Here is a 14,716-nt window from a genome sequence, read left to right as displayed (position 1 = left end):
TCCCCCACTGAGGTGTATGCTCTAACTTGGCACGGTTATACTGCTCATATCATGCATACAGTGTCTTGCATTGCATAGTTTAGACATCACATACAGAATATTCAACACCATGTTCTTAGTTCAGACATCATATCGAATGCCCTCTGTTTAGCATATAAATCACATATGTGAATTAAATGATGCGATCCTGATTACTTAGATAATATGTAGGTGAATTATGTCATGCGATCCTGTTTAGTTATTCATCATATCTTTGAATTATGTTATGCTATGCTATCCAGTTTAGATATACATCATATATGTGAAATTATGTCATGCTATCCATTTTATTTAAACAATATACATGTCAACTATTTCATGCCCTCTTTTTTCCACACTATCTATTGCATCTATCTCTCATACAATGTATGTACATTCAACTATGTTTCCTGTTTATCAGCCATTTGAATTGGAGCGGGTGATGCCAGTATCTAGCGGACTAAAAACACGATCTTCAAACAAAACAGTGCTACCTCTTGGTGGAGATAGCACCCCGGTTGTACATGCACAAGAACCAGCCCTACCACACATAACCCAAACTCTCGCAGATTGTACCCCTACTACGATGGACAGAGAACCAGCTTCACCCAATCTAACCCCAACCCTAGCCGATAGTAACCGAGTTCCTGTTGACACAACACCATCTCCACCACAGAGCTCCCAAACAAGAGTAGTTAGTAAGGCAGCTCCAGTGCCAAAAGGGCCAGTACTATCACGGTGAACCCCAACTCCACCAGTTAGTATGCTTATTCCTGTGGAGGAAGCACAACCAGCTAGACGTAGTTTAGCATCTATCGCATTTGATGTTGTTAAATCGTATGTGCGTATCTTCCCATCTTGGAAATATTATACTGAAGATGAAGGAAAATGCCAGTTGCAGGTGTTTGTCCAGGAGTTATGTGTAAGTAATGTTATTCATGGCAATTACTTTGCTTCGTCCCATACATCCTACCTCCATGATGGTTATAATACAACAAATTTTCCCATTTTTCTCTATAGAGAAGGACCGATTTGGAGACTCAGGATGAGGTAACCTGTGCTAATACCTCTGCTATCTTCAAGAATGCTTGGTGGCAGTATCAGAATTACCTGAAGAAAACGTACTTCACCGGCAAAGAAACTCATCAAATTCCCTTATGTTCTCCTGAGACACATTTACTGGACGATGACTGGGAACACCTTGTTCTGTACTGGTCCCGAACCAAGAATGTGGTAAGGTCTATGAGCTCACTTTCTATTTTTAAGCATTATATTCTTGCGTCTTACTGTACTCTGTTCATGTAGAACAAGTGCCTAAACCGAAAGAACAACTGTTCTAATTTAAGATTCCATTGCTACCATAGGACATAGATATTTGTTTTTTGATGCTTTTATTATGTACTAGTACTTGGCAATAGCAGACTTGGTAGTTTAATCCTGTCCACCTTACTAATGAACTGGTTCACCGAAATGAGTTTCATATACTAGTACATGCTAAACTTGTTATGTGTCTGCTTGTTTCTTCTTTTAGAATGCTGACAGAATATTGGGGAAGAGTGCCTTATTAAGCAACGGTAAAGGAAGTAATGCAGATAAGGTTCAGGATAGTGACACATCCTGTCTTGGTTTAGTGTTGGAGTTACTGGCCACTACCGCTTGCACAAGCTATTCAAACTCACTGTATGAATCAGTTCGGTTTCTTGAGTCTCAACTACAAGCTAAAAGACATCGATCAGCTGTGCTGCGACAAGAAGCGGAAGGACTGCGGAAGTCTCTGGAGCATTTAGATGCATACTTTCTGGTGCAACAGCAAGCATTGGAGGATTTTAGCGCCAAACAGGACAAAGCTAATCAGCTTGCTAAGCTTATTGCCAGCATGCTGGATACCCAGGATGACGTTTCTCGAGCTCTTCTGAAGTTTTTTTAGTTATGCTCTTGTTTTGCTGCCGCGTTTATTTGCACTGGTGGCCAATTTTGATGGCCAGTGTAGAAGATATGATGCTTTGTTCCCTATATTTGCACTGGTGGCGAACTTTGATGCCCAGTGGATGTAATATGTGTAATAGCCGTGATAGCCTAGCGTTAGTTGCTTGGTTATTTATTTCCTTGTTGTCTTGTTTATTTGTTTGCTTGTAGTCATTGCAGTTCTTTTTCCGCGGTTAACTAGTGGCTGCAATAACCTATTTTTAAAACTAGGACACAATAACCATGGACTAATATTTACTGTAGTGACACTGGGCCTCCTACGGGCCGTAGAAACAGTGGGCCTTTTACGGGCCGTAGAAACAGTAGGCCTTCTACGGGCCGTAGAAACAACGGGCCTTCTACGGGCCGTATCAACAATGGGCCTTATACGGGCCGTATGATTGATTGGCCAAACATGGGCCAATAACAGGCCGCATTATGGCCGTAAATGGGCTAGAGTTGTAATCGTCCGTTCATGGGCCAACCGTAACGAGCCATCGTTAATAGGCCGTATTTGATGACGCTATGAAAACGGCCCAACGTATTAACGGACCACAAACGGGCCAACTGTAACCACGGGCTGAATTTGGCCCACAAGCAGAAAATGACAGTAACGGGCCGTAAGTAAACGAATGCTGGAAATGAGCCAAAGAATAAATGGGCTCTGAGAAGGCCAAAAGATAACATGGGCTGGAAACAGCCCGACGGAATAACGGGCCGTTAATGGGTATAAAGTGATACACTGTTCATTACGGGCCAGTTTTACCACGGGCCGTTAATGGGTGTAAAGTGATACACTGTTCGTTACAGGCCAGTTTCACCACGTGCCGTTAATAGGCCAAGAGTTACATAGGGCCTCATATGGGCCGAAAGACGTCATGGGCCATACATGGGCCATAAGTGAAAACGGGCTGGAATCATATTGGATGGCCTAGATGACGCTACAGGGCCTAATTCGGATAGGGCATAACGGGCCTTGGGTTAGTGGGCTGTAAATGGGCTATATGCGAATAGGCCGTTAACAGGCTTTCCATGGGCGCTCCCTGCTCCCGCGCATCAAGACCCCGCGCTGCTCCCAGCTGCAGCGCGCGGGGACATGCAAGACCAAGTTCCCCATCATCCAAGGCCTCCCGTGGCCACGGCAGGCTGCCGTGCCTTCACCGCCGAGCTACGCAACGTCGCGTGGCCCGGCAAGTTGAAGCCAGACTTGCCTCCTCGCTACGACGGCACGACTGACCCTGCGGAGTTCCTCCAGCTCTACGAGCTGGGCATCGAAGCTGCCAACGGAGACGAAAAGGTCATGGCGAACTGGTTCCCCATGGCACTCAAGGACGGGGCCCGCACCTGGCTCCTGAACTTGGCTCCAGGCACAATCTCCTCCTGGGACGAGATGCGCACCCGCTTCATCGCCAACTTCCAAGGCACTCGAGACCGGCCACCCGCCGATAGCGACATGCGCCGCATCAAGCAACAGCCCGGGGAGACCCTGTAGAAGTACATCCAGCGCTTCAACAACGCGCGCCTCAAGATTCCCAAGGTGACTGAGGAGGCCATCATCTCGGCCTTCTCCGATGGCGTGCGCGACGTCAAGATGAAGAAGGAGCTGGCGATGCATGAAGACCTGTGCACTTCCTTGGAACTGTTCAACCTGGCAACCACGTGCGCCAGGGCCGAGGAAGGGCGTCTCTCCCTCCTTGAGCTGCCTGCCGCAGACCCAGAAGAGAAGAAGCCCAAGGCCAAGGATGTGAAGCGCAAGGGGGCTGCCGTGCTCGCGGCAGAAACAGACACCAAGCGGGGCAAAGATCAGCCCGAACCTTCCAAGGGCAGCCGGTACTGTGTGTACCACGACCTCCACACCCACAACACCAATGAATGTCAAGAGCTCCGAGCCGTGCGAGAAGGAAGGATCGGCCGTCGCCCTGACCGCAGTGACCGGGGCTACAGCCAAGGAGGAGGAAGGGACGCAGGATGCTGGGAAGACCGTGGCCCGCGCCAAGGGTGGCGCGATCAACCTCGCGAGGATCGCTGGCAAGACCCGCCTCGCGAGGGAGGGTGGAGGGATCAGCCTCGCGAGGGAGACTGGAGGGATCAGCCTCGCGAGGATCGCCCGCAAGGCAACGCAGGCCTCCCACCGTTGCTGCCGCAGCCAAGGAGAAACGAGGACCGCCACCAGGACGAGGGGGCCGGGGGCTTCCAGGAGCCGCGCGCGATTGCCTGCATCCTGGGCGGGGCACAAGCCCCAGCCTCTCAGCGCATCTTCAAGCAGTTCGCCCGTGAAGTGAACGCAGTCCTCCCCAGGCTCGAAGCCACACGCCCTCTCAGGTGGTCGGCGTGCGCCATCACATTCAGCTCAGCGGATCAGCTCAAGTGTGCGGCTACAGCCGGAGTTCTCCCGTTGCTTTGCTCCCCGATCGTCAGCAACGTGGTGGTCACCAAGACCCTCATCGATGGTGGGGCAGGGATCAATGTCCTGTCCGTGGAAACATTCAACAACCTCCAAGTGCCCTACAACCATCTTCAGCCAACCAAGCCCTTCTCCGGTATCACCGGCGGCTCCACGGTCCCGATTGGGCAGGTCCGCCTCCCTGTCACCTTCGGGGCACGCGACAACTATCGCACCGAGCTTATCGACTTCGACGTCGCTCACATTCGCCTGCCGTACAACGCCATCCTTGGGTACCCAGCGCTGGCCAAGTTCATGGCCGTAACTCACCATGGCTACAACGTCCTCAAGATGCCAGGAAGCGGCGTGGTCATCACGGTGCCATGTGAAGAGAAGGACGCAGTGTGTTCCCTGGAACGAGCCTTTCAGGCCGCGTCACTGGAAGACCCGGATCGTGGAAGCAGGGGCCTCCCGAGACCTCCCCTAAGAAGAAGAAGACATCGTTCGGCCTGACCACTCAGGAGGCAGGCCCCTCTGGGCCCGCGCCTGCCCAGGGGGAACCTCCTTCCATCGCAGAGGAAAGCGCGCCCGGCGCCCTCCTCAGGCAGGGCTCGGGGGCTCTCCCCTGGAGGGCCATCGACCTAGCTAGGGTCACGAGGGAGGCGCTTGGGCACCACATGGAGGCGTGTTTCGAAGCACGTTTCCCTCAAGAAGGAGCAAGGCAAGGAGACCCAGACCCTCAGGAGTTCGTCAGCAAGGCCATTCAGGAGCTACAGGAGTCAAGAGTCATGAAAGGTGGCCGCCGCCTACCAGCAGTGGCTCCCCATCCAGGCGAGGATGGTGGGCTGCGCGTCTGCATCGACATACCAGGGCTCAACCGAGTCGCCTCTCTGGAGCGCCTCTGGCCCTCGTGAGTGGGGCGCTGCGGAGGCCGACCCCATAGCTACGTTCGCATGCCTTACGGCTTGCCGAACGCGGCTGACACATACCAGCGCCTCATGAGGGGCATCACGAAGGCACAAGAGGAAGGGCGCTCCACAGCCCTGGCAGGGATGGAGATGGCCCGTGAGGAGCCGCCAGCGCCTCCGGAGCCTCCCGAGGCCCCTAGGCCTGGGGGCTCGTGAGGATCAGCTCCCGCAGCCCACCGAGCCTACTACACCAACGTTCCTTCGTCCTCAACATCATCAGGTGACATCTTTCGAGTTTTGTTTCCAGCTGGGAGCGCCCCCCCAGGGCTGCATTATTCCCAGGCCGCGTGGGTCCATCCCTATGGCGTGTATCCCTTTTTATTCCATGTTGTTAGCTTATCCTGTTGGGGGCGCCCCTCGGGCTGCATGACCCCCCAAGTCGCTCGGGCCTGACCCAGTGATATCCGCGTTCCCAGCATCTATTTGAACGAATCCACTCCTTCGCGGCTAATGTGTTTTACCTAGTTGCCTACTCAGCTGACGCCAACTAACGGAGCTGCTCCCAAACGGCACGACGCTTGCGCATGGGTCCGTCCCTGCAATGCCAACAAACATGGATGGCTGAGCTCTGGCCGCGGTAACCCCGCATAGCGTCACCTCGTCAAGCCTTCAGTGCCTCACTACCCCTCGGAAGCAACCAATGGCGGACTGTCAATTGTCATGGCAACGCCTTGTTTTTTCAATGATGGACCTGCAGGACCTCCTGAAGGATCTGCGTCAGGCGAGGCCCTTGCGGTGTCTCCTTCGCTCTCGTCCGCGTGAACCGCTTGCACGTTAAAGGGGGGGGTGCCTGAGCATCGCGACCCAGGGCTCCTACTGGCTCTCCAGCCCTTACCCTCTGGCCTTGACCACGGCATCGCGACCTGGCATACCAGCGACGGCTGAGACTCGCTCGAGGGCCGGGACCCAAGGACGTAGAGCAGAAAAGGGAGCAAAGGCGAGAGGGGAGAGACACACGAGGACCTCACCGAGCAACCTCGCGCCTGCCGACGCACGGACCCGGCGACACACCAGAGAGCGGCCCCTGATCCTCGAGATAAGTCATCACCCGGAAGTGCCAGCTGCCGTGGCACCATCCCCGCACCTAATGCTATCCCGTGTTAGTGACGCCGCTCTCCTTTCTCACCAAACGACGGCTGCTTGGGCGCCAAAGGGGACCTCCTGAGCATCGCGACTCAGGGGCTCTTACCGGACTCCGGGTCGCTCACCTCCTGGCCTTGACCACGGCATCGCGACCTGGCATACCAGCGACGGTTGAAGCCACCTTGGGACTGGGACTTGTCGGCGCAGAGCACCAAGCCCTCATGAGGTTCGAAAGGGAGGACTGAGCTAAGACGGAATGAGCAACTCGCGCAATTCTACGACAAGGGTTATATTAACAAAACAGGATCACAGGCACCTTACAAGCCCCCACGGGGCGTGTTTTTGATTCCTCGCAGGGAACAGATCCTAAAGGGACACAAACTGCGCGCGATCCTGCAAAAGACGCCATCATCAATAGTGGGCCGTCAAGCACCGACGCCAACCCCATCCAGATCAGAATTGGCGGCGGCCTGACGAGCCCGCCCTGCTCCAGGAGCGGCGCCGGCTCGGGGGCTCGTAGCTGTCGTCGCTCGTCTCCGGAGTCGCGAAGAGCTCGCCGGAGTCGCTGGAGCCTCCGACGCCTCCACCGCCTGAGGAGCCGCCAAGGGAGCGGTTGGCGGGCCCAGTCCTCGTCGCGGCAGGGTCCTGGCCACCTTCCCCGGGGCAGCACTCCAGCTGGCGCCCGCTCACATCGAAGACCTTGAAGAGCATCACCGAAGCACTGTCGTAATCCAAGTGGACCGCGAAGGCGCCCCTTACCCTGCAAACCCGGGCGATCTCTCTCCAGCCCCGAGTCATGAAGACCTCGCCCGAGGCAACGACCGCGACCTCTGCCTCGGTCGCGAGGGTGCTGCAGCCGGCGTGCTGCAGCCAGAGCTCCAGGGGCTCCCCCTGCGGGACGATGGAGGCGAAGAAGGGAGGAAGGCGGATCCAAGACTGAAGAGGAATGGCGACGTGGAGCACGAACTCTTGGGAGGAGCCCTCGGTGTGGACCCCAGGGGGGACGACCCACACCTTCGTGACCCGTCGGCGCCGATGGCGACGCTGCCCATGGCGGTCAGCATCAGCTCCTTCGGGGCCCTCGACGTGGGCGTACAATGGCAGCGGGAACCCCGGCGGCACCCGCTCGCACCAAGGCCTCGACACCACCTGAAGGGCCCCCTCGTCCGGGCCACGGGGGACAAGCCGTTTCTTTGGCGGGAGTGGGTCTGGTTCCCCTCGGGGAGCCTTTCCCTTCTCTGCCGTCGAGAACCGGCGGATCGGAGCCATCACAGCAATACGGAGCAAGGATCGGGAAGAAGGAGAAGCAAGGAGGGATGGACTGGAAGGGCGCGCGCTGTTCCGTACTTATGGCCGGCGAAGGCCAACCGCCTACCTCCAAGATTGCAGGTAATCATGACCCATTTTGCATGCAGGGACTTGTCCAATCCATGCAATTGCCGAGGCTCCATGGGGAAGTGGAGGCGCCCACGTCCAATCAACCGCCACGCGGCGCCCAAGGCCGCAGGCTGTTAGGGCCTGCGGCGCTTCGCTCTTGCCCTTCCGCCTCCCTGCACGGCCAAGTCCGGGCGCGCCTTGGGCCCGGGGGCTACTGTCGGCATTCTGGGAACGGGGGTCCCCAGACTTGCCTGCCTGCGGCCTGCGGCGTGGCTCAAAGGGGGGCCCTGTGCGGCCTATCTTCACCAACACAAACCCAAGACCCTCGCGAGGGGCCAAGCCTCGCGGGGCAGATGACGCGGAGCTTCCTAAGGCGCGGCCTCGTCAGGCTGGCTCACGAGGAGGCGGAGAGATCAAGGCGGGGTACCTCACGAGGTGCCCGTGACGCAAGCCATGACGACCGGAGGCGCCAGGCGGGTGCCAGCCCGCGCAGTGTCCTCCCTTCCTCTTTGGTGCAAAGGGGGCAAGTGCAGCCGCAGAGTACCGAGGCATCAGGCAAAGGTTGCTGTTTCGGTGCAACGAGACCAAGACCAGGAGGACTACGAGACGGAGGTCACAGTGGAGCCCAAGGCGGCGTCATCGCCAGATCTTTGTGTAGGCGAAGACTACTTTTGTCAGGATAGCTGATACTAGCTGTCCCCGTTCAAATTAGCCCGCCATTGTTGGCTCCCTTCCCGCTCGATATTTGGGAAGAGGACCAGGGCCTCTATAAATAGGACCAGCCACCCACAGAGCAAAGGGGGCCGGGGTTTTTGGAAGGTTAGAGAAGATTAGAAAGAGAGAGAGAGAGAAAGGTGACTGAGCTCCTCCCAGCAGTTCATCGCCCCAGCCAAGAACAGACCCTCGCGAGGCTGTTCTTCCTTGTATTGTTCATCATCATCAGCCCAAGAGGCAATCCACCACACCACACACTGGAGTAGGGTATTACACCACAACGGTGGCCCAAACCAGTATAAACCCTGCATCCCTTGTGTTGTTCTTTCCTTAGTTTAGATCCTAGCAAGGCGGAGGAGTGCAGGTAGGTAGGAGGCAAAATCTCCGCGCGCACCCCAGTGTTCGAACCTCAAGGGTCTGCCGGAACCCGAAATCCGACAACGCCCCTGGGCACCAGGTCAGGTTTGGAAGCTTAAACTACACGGCCGATATCCGTGGAGACTTGATCTTCGACGGATTCGAGCTCCTGCCTTGTGCGTCACACGGTCACGATGAGTACAATTTAGCTCTACCATCGGACAGTGTTCAGGAGATCGCACCAGCTGCCGCTTCGACCCTCAATTCGGAGCCAGTTGCATCATCCATGGATTGGTGGATGGACCCCGCCATGGAGGCCTTATCCTCAGCGGCGATCGAGCCGAACATCGACCTTACCCTGCACGAGAGCCGTGTTGTCAAACTGCCGGATCCTTCTCCGGCCACGGACTCCGAACCACCTGCGCCCGTTCCTAGCGAATCCAATTGGGCGCCGATCATGGAGTTTACCTCCGTGGATATTTTTCAGCACCCGCCCTTTGGCGACATACTGAACTCATTGAGGTCTCTCTCCTTGTCAGGAGGATCCTGGCCGAACTATGTCCGACAGGATTGGGATGTGGATGACGAAGAAATTTGCTGCCCACCCACCACCCACTTAGTAGCCACTGTCGACGACTTAACCGACATGCTCGACTTCGACTCCGAAGACATCAACGGTATGGACGACGATGCGAGAGACGAAGAGGAACCACTGCCCACAGGGCACTGGATAGCCACCTCATCATACGATATATACATGGTGGACACACCCAAAGAGGGCAATGGCGAAGAGACAGCGGAGGATGACCCCTCCAAGAAGCAACCCAAGCGCCGACGTCAGCGGCGCCGCTCTAAGTCCCGCCAAAGCAAAAGTGGTGATACCGACACAGGAGATAATAACACTCCGGATAGTGCCGAAGATGGCAACAATCCCCTCCTGCACAATCTAGGACAGGAGGATGGAGAGGCCAGCCCTCCAGAGAGAGCGGCAGATAGAGAGGCGGAGGATGATAATTACATGCCCCCCTAAGAAGATGAGGCAAGCCTCGACAATGATGAATTCGTTGTGCCAGAGGATCCCATCAAACAAGAGCTCTTCAAGCGCCGACTTATAGCCATGGCAAATAGCCTTAAGAAAAAGCAGCAGCAGCTTCAAGCTGATCAAGATCTGCTAGCTGACAGATGGTCTGAAGTTCTCGCGGCCGAGGAATATAAACTCGAACGCCCCTCCAAGAGTTACCCAAAATGCAGGTTGCTACCCCGACTGGAGGAAGAAGCGTGACGCGGCTGATCGGCCACCTCGTGGCCGCGATAGAGAGGCATTCCAGCCAAAAGCTCAGCCTGCACCCCGACGCCATTCAAATAAAAAGGCATGGGGAAATACACCAGACCTGTGAGACGTACTAGAGGACAAAGAAAAACATGCAAGATTGATCTACGGATCACGAGGGCGCGCCACTATGCGAGACGATAAACGTCACGCCGGATATAGTAAAAGTAAATCCGGCCGGGCCGAACACAACGGGCAAGACTCATTGGAGCTGTGTCGCGATATAGCCCAATACAGAGGTGCCGCACACCCCTTATGCTTCACAGACGAAGTAATGGATCATAAATCCCACAGGGTTTCATACCCATAAATATAGAGTCATACGACGGCACAACAGATCGTGCGGTATGGATCGAGGATTTCCTCCTGCATATCCACATGGGACGCGGTGATGATCTACACGCCATTAAATACCTCCCACTCAAACTCAAAGGACCAGCTCGGCATTGGCTCAATAGCTTGCCAGCAGAGTCCATTGGCTGTTGGGAGGATCTGGAAGTCGCATTCCTCGACAACTTTCAGGGCACTTGTGTGCGACCACCAGACGCCGATGACTTGAGCCACATAATTCAGCAGCCAGAGGAATCGGCCAGGCAATTCTGGCACGATTCCTAACAAAGAAAAATCAAATCGTCGACTGTCCGGATGCAGAGGCTCTAGCAGCTTTGAAGCACAACATCCGCAATGAGTGGCTAGCCTGGCACCTTGGTCAGGAAAAGCCAAAATCTATGGCAGCCCTCACGGCGCTCATGACCCGCTTTTGTGCGGGAGAACACAGCTGGCTGGCTCACAGTAACAACATATCAAAGAACCATGGTCATGTCACGTCGCGTCGCAGGCAGGTCACGTCGCAACAAACATAAGCGCCGCATTAACAGCGACAATACCGAGGATACGACAGCCAATGCCGGATTCAAAGGCTCTAAACCCGGTCAGTAGAAAAAGCCATTCAGAAGAAGCACTCCGGCCCCGTCTAGTTTGGTCCGTATACTCGATCGCTCGTGTCAAATACACGGCACCCCCGACAATCCAGCCAACCACACCAATAGGGATTGTTGGGTGTTCAAGCAGGCCGGCAAGTTAATTGCCGAAAACAAAGATAAGTGGCCACATAGCAATGACGAGAAGGAGCCCCGGCAGCCAAATACCGGAGGACAGAAGAGGTTCCCCCCACAAGTGCGGACGGTGAACATGATATACGCAACCCACATCCCCAAGAGGGAGCGGAAGCGTGCGCTCAGGGACGTATATGCGTTGGAGCTAGTCGCCCCAAAGTTCAACCCATGGTCCTCCTGTCTGATCACCTTCGATTGCAGGGACCACCCCACTAGCATCCGTCATGGCGGATTCGCCGCACTGGACTTAGACCCAATTATTGACAGATTTCACCTCACTCGAGTCCTTATGGATGGTGGCAGCAGCCTGAACCTGCTTTACCAGGACACGGTGCGCAAAATGGGTATAGACCCGTCAAGGATCAAACCCACAAAAACGACCTTCAAAGGCGTCATACCAGGTGTAGAGGCCCATTGCACAGGCTCAGTCACACTGGAAGTGGTCTTCGGATCCCCGGATAACTTCCGAAGTGAAGAGTTAATCTTTGATATAGTCCTGTTCCGTAGTGGTTGTCATGCACTACTCGGGCGAACCGCATTTGCGAGATTCAATGCAGTACCGCATTATGCATAACTCAAGCTCAAGATGCCAGGACCTCAGGGGGTCATTACAGTTAATGGAAACACAGAGCGCTCTCTCCGAACGGAGGAGCACACTGCGGCCCTCGCAGCGGAAGCGCAAAGCAGCCTCTTATGGCAATCCAGTAGTTCGGCGTTTAAGGAGCCGAACACCTTCAAGCGCGACCGGAGTAATCGGCAACAGGACCGCCTAGCACGTTCCGAGCTCGCATAGCAATGCGGCCCCCACCCCGGCCCAAGCCAAATGGCGAAACTCGTGCCACGCGTACATAATTACGCATTAAAAATACCATGGGCACAGGTAGGGAGGGGGCACGACTACGGCACGCCCCAAGACGCGGCTTAAACCGCACTAGGGGCTTCCCGCTTTGTTATTTTTCTCTCTTTCAGGACATTAATAACTGGAAACCCTGTCCGGCAGCATGATTGCCGAACACATGATGCAGCAACCAAGGAGGCAGAAAGCTACATCACACCATGGAACTCCTAGGTGGATTATGATAACGAGTGAAATACTTGCTTTAATATTATTCCTCAGCTTGCCCTTGGAGGGGACATAGTCCTACTTTTTGCTTATCGCACTACCTGTATCATTCTGCTCTAACGCACTTTTTTTAATAAACAATGCACTGCATTAAGGCTTTTATTGCATTCTTCTTTTTTATATATGTGTTCATTATTGACACCTTGCAACCGTACATTTTGGTACGACCAATACACCAGGGGCTTAAGTACCCCACAATATGGTGTGAGAAGTCCCAACACTTTCACAAGTGCGGCACCCCGAACTTATAGCATTATATGCATCACCTCCGAATCATGTCTTTGGTCGATAGTTGGGTTTTCCTGGCTCCCATGTTTTGGTACCTTACATTCCGCTGTATCGGCTAAGGTAGCACTGGGAGAACTACTGCGATTGTGCCCCGGTTCAGCTGGGCTAAGCACCTCAGTAGAGAAAGCTAAAACTGACTGTCATGACAAGGCGAGAGACTGGTCGTTGTTCGAGAGGTTTTTGAGTCCCTAAAGACTTATGCCGCTTAGAACGATGAGTCGGCCCTATCCAGCTTAAGGCGTGTATCGCGCCCCAAATTCGGCCTTCCGAATACTAGGGGCTTCGCCGAAATTTAAAATTATAGAATTCTATGGCTAAGTGAGAGTGATAACGCATTATAGTCCGATTGCCTTGTTCGTTGTGCTGAGCACCTCCCTCGAAGGACCCAACAATGGGAACAAGAGTGCTCAGGTTTATCCCGAACACCCCAGCACTCATGGCATGGGGGTAGAAGCCGACGACTAGCCATCTCCCAGATTTGATAAACAGCCAAACAGAAGCTAATATTTTAAATTCAAACAAGCGTTGCATAGCGCATATGAACAAGTTTTCATAACTATAGGATTACACGAGCAAGTTTACTCGAATATATATCTTTCGTACACTCGTCCGCTACGAGACGAGCACCCTTCAGGACACCCTCATAGTACATCTCGGGGTGGCGATGCTCCTTGCCCTCCGGCGGCCCTTCCTTGATCAGCTTCATGGCGTCTAGCTTGGCCCATTGCACCTTCACACGGGCGAAAGCCCGGTGTGCACCTTCGATGCAGACGGACCGCCTGATGACTTCCAACCGTGGGCAGGCATCCACAAGCCGCCTCACCAGGCCGAAGTAGCTGTTCGGAAGGGCGTCGCCAGGCCACAGCCGGACTATAAAGCCCATCATGGCCTGTTCGGCCGCCTTGTGTAGCTCGACCAGCTGCTTTAGCTGGTCGCTCATAGGCACCGGATGTTCGGTCCCAGTATATTGGGCCCAGAATAACTTCTCTGTTGAGCTTCCCTCCTCGGCCTGGTAAAACGTTGCAGCATCCGACACGCTGCGGGGCAAATCTGCGAACGCTCTTGGAGAGCTCCGGATTCGGGTAAGTAACAAGTAATTTACTTTCACATGCTTGCTCTGCATAAGGAATGCCTTACCCGCCGCTATTTTCTTCATTGCCTCAATCTCCTGGAGGGCTCTTTGGGCTTCAGCCTTGGCATTTTTCACGCTTTCGAGGGCCGCGGCAAGCTCGGACTCTCGCGTCTTCGAGTCACGCTCCAACGCCTCATGCTTCAACACGAGAGCTTGGAGCTCTTGCTGCACCTCGCCCACCTGTGCCTCATGCCTCTCCCGCTCGGTGCGCTCCTTGGCTGCTTTGTTTTCGGCCTCGGATAGCGCTTGCTTCAGGGTCGCCACCTCGATCGTGGCCCCTGGCAAATTTACGATAATCCTGTCATTTTGTAATCGCTTTCTTTTTATACATATCCATAGACTAGGTACTACTTACCTTTGTTCTCCTCGAGCTGCCTCTTGTCAAGGCCGAGCTCGTCCTTGGACCCTTTAAGGTCCTGCTTCAGTGCGGCGACCTCCGCAGTCAGTGCGGCAGAGGCCAGCAGCGAAGCCTGCATACGCATATAGACATACTTATGTTAGACTCCTGCGATATTGTTTGATCCTCTGTTTGGCTTTTCTTTGTGAACACCAAACAGATCATCAGGGGCTACTGTCTATGCGGTAATATTTTTCCCATATTTCAAAAACTTACCTCAAAGTCTGTTAGAAGGCTGGCACAGGCTTCAGTCAGTCCGCTCTTGCCGGACTGAACCTTCTGGACCACCGCACTCATAATAGTGCGGTGCTCCTCGTTGATGGAAGCGCTACGAAGCGCTCCCAGCAGATTGTCCGGTGCCTCTGGATGGACAGAGGTCACCGGCACAGGCGTCTTGCCCCTCTTGGAAGGAGGCCGCCTGCCCGAGTCCGAAACCACTGGAGGTTCCTGCGCGGTGTTCGGCTGA

Source organism: Triticum dicoccoides, chromosome 6A, assembly GCF_002162155.2.
Source record: "Triticum dicoccoides isolate Atlit2015 ecotype Zavitan chromosome 6A, WEW_v2.0, whole genome shotgun sequence".
Taxonomy (NCBI): Eukaryota; Viridiplantae; Streptophyta; class Magnoliopsida; order Poales; family Poaceae; genus Triticum; species Triticum dicoccoides.
Note: the sequence above shows the minus strand (reverse complement) of the source record.